A 2,998-nucleotide genomic window follows, 5' to 3' on the forward strand; every position below is an offset into this window, starting at 1 on the left:
CATCCGCAAGTGAGCATTATAGGAGAGGTTGAAAAAACCGCTTCAGTTGTAAATTTATTTTCACACGACCGGTTTCGGACTGTTATAAGCCCACCCTCAGGTGTCGTAGCTGTGCTGTGGTCCCCGAGCGCCGCGTGTACCAGGGGCGGTGTGGTGCTCATAGGCAGTTTCTACTCATACCATTGAATTTACCTGCAAAATTACATCATTGTACGATCCATAGTTCAGGCGATATGACGTCATAGACACTGAGATGCGTCAGAGACTGTTGCTTCGAATGGAGAGCAAATTGTCCACACTGTATTCATCCAGAGTTTCCCGACTTCCAGCAAACGTTCAGCACAATTTCAACGCTTTTACAAACTCCTTCGCGCTCACATGCTTACCGTCAAATATTTAACGCATTAACTAACGTGTAAAGTAATGAGACGTTTGAAGATGTTTTACACATGAGAATTCGATTGTTGAAAGAATCGGGAGGTTACTGGTATTATACTGAAACACATTCAGAATTCTTCTGTAAAGTAAAAGGAGTTATCGAGCAGCTATGATTCCAGTTTGCGATTTTTAACTGTTAATATTCTTGACATCACTGGGTAACTGGACGAAACATCTTGGAACTGAATACCTTAGTCCTTTCCGTGTATAACGTTAAAAAAAAACATCTTTAACTTGTAGGAAACAGCATCCCATAGACACTGAAGATCTTAAAAAGATTTGTTGCCTACATCAATTGTTTACACAAGGAATCTGAGACCTTGGGCATTTTATTCATGCGCCATTCAGCATCCTGAGCATGTTTGTATCCATGCTCCTCGCACTGTCGAAAATTTTCTGCGTTGATTCTAAGTAGAATAACTACATGTTATTAAGAACAATTAAAGTAACATTTACACCCATAGTAATTCGTATGATAACGCCAGAATGTGTGAAATTTGTAAAATTTATTGATATTTTGAAGTGTACTACTTAGTGTGTTGGTACCGTGGCGTAAACAGCACAGGTTGCGCAGGTCTCGGACACGTGTTGCTCGGAGACTTTTCCTTCGGAGCAGTGCTGGCGTGCAGTCATAAAAGGAATAAAGTGACGTCTGTCTATCTTTTAACAGACGGTCTTTTCTTCTTTGTCGATACACGCGCAAACATTTTAATAAATCCTGATTTAACCCAAAAACTGGCAAAGAACTGAACGGTTACGTCATCCCATACAGAGCCAAAAGTGCAGTTAGTTTCACGTGAATATTTCAAGCCAGCAGTTTCGGTTAGCGTTGAGAGGCGAGTTCTAGTCCAGCATTCGGCTGCTGTCCAAGGGAAACCTGCGGAAGACCTTTATCTGGCTGGGGAACTGGAACTAATATAAGTTTGTTTTTGGGACAACGTCCGTTATCGAGAGAAGTGTGCGAGTGTGTGTGTGTGTGTGTGAGTGAGTTCCAACGGCCTTGCCGCAGTGGTAACACCGCTTCCCGTCAGATCACCGAAGTTAAGCGCTGTCGGGCTGGGCTAGCACTTGGACGGGTGACCATCCGGTCTGCCGAGCGCTGTTGGCAAGCCCTTGTGAGTCAAACTGAGGAGCTACTCGATTGAGAAGTAGTGGTTCCGGTCTTGTAAACTGACATACGGCCGGGAGAGCCTTCCAAGGCCTGTTCGGACGGAGTGTGTGTGAGTGCGTGTGCGCGTGCGCGCGTATTGACGTCTATTGTGTCGTTATAAGTGTCATTTCTTTTGTGTGTCATTTGTCCATCTAAATTTATGAGTCTTTACCATCTGGTGAGCAAGACGTATGAGACAGGTGAAATACCCTCAGACTACAAGAAGAATATAATAATTCCAATCCCAAAAAAAAAAAGCAGGGGCTGACAGATGTGAAAATTACCGAACATCAGATCAATAAGCCACGGCTGCAAAATACTAACGCGAATTCTTTACAGACGTATGGAAAAACTAGTAGAAGACGACCTCGGGGAAGGTCAGTTTGGATTCCGTAGAAATGTTGGAACACGTGAGGCAATATTGACCCTACACCTTATCTTAGAAAATAGATTAAGGAAAGGCAAACCCACGTTTCTAGCATTTTTAGACTTAGACTTAGAGAAAACTTTTCACGATGTTGACTGGAATACCCTCTTTCAAATTCTGAAGGTGGCAGGAGTAAAATACGGGGAGCGAAAGGCTATTTACAATTTGTACAGAAACCAGATGGCAGTTATAAGAGTCGAGGGACATGAAAGGGAAGCAGTGGTTGGGAAGGGAGTGCGACAGGGTTGTAGCATATCCCCGATGTTATTCAATCTGTATATTGAGCAAGCAGTAAAGGAAACAAAAGAAAAATTTCGAGTAGGAATAAATATCCATGAAGAAGAAATAAAAACTCTGAGGTTCGCCGATGATATTGTAATTCTGTCACAGACAGCGAAGGACCTGGAAGAGCAGCTGAACGGAATGGACAGTGTCTTGGAAGGAAGATATAAGACAAACATCAACAACAGCAAAACTAGGATAACGAAATGTAGTCGAATAAATCTGGTGGTGGTGAGGGTATTTGATTACGAAATGAGACACTTAAAGTAGTAAATGGGTTTTGTTATTTGGGCAGCAAAATAACTGATGGTGGTCGAAGTAGAGAGGATATAAAATGTAGACTTGCAATGTCAAGGAAGGCGTTACTGAAGAAGAGAAATTTGTTAACAACGAGTATACATTTAAGTGTCAGGAAGTCGTTTCTGAAAGTATTTGTATGGTGTGTAGCCATGTATGGAAGTGAAACGTAGACAATAAGTAGTTAAGACAAAAAGAGAATAGAAGCTTTCGAAATGTAGTGCTACAGAAGGATGCTGAAAATTAGATGGGTAGATCACATAACTAATGAGGAGGTATTGAATAGAATTGGGGAGAAGAGAAATTTGGGGCACAACTTGACTAGAAGAAGGGATCGGTTGGTAGGGCATATTCTGAGGCATCAAGGGATCACCAATTTAGTATTGGAGGGCAGCGCGGAAGAT

The 2,998-nt window shown here is 42.2% G+C and overlaps 1 pseudogene; it reads left to right on the forward strand.

The window, feature by feature from the left end:
• Window positions 1–1,428: 1,428 nt before the first annotated feature.
• On the forward strand, window positions 1,429–1,546 carry LOC126093867 (5S ribosomal RNA; annotated as a pseudogene).
• Window positions 1,547–2,998: the final 1,452 nt, after the last annotated feature.

This window comes from Schistocerca cancellata, chromosome 7 (assembly GCF_023864275.1).
Source record: "Schistocerca cancellata isolate TAMUIC-IGC-003103 chromosome 7, iqSchCanc2.1, whole genome shotgun sequence".
In the NCBI taxonomy this organism is placed as follows: Eukaryota; Metazoa; Arthropoda; class Insecta; order Orthoptera; family Acrididae; genus Schistocerca; species Schistocerca cancellata.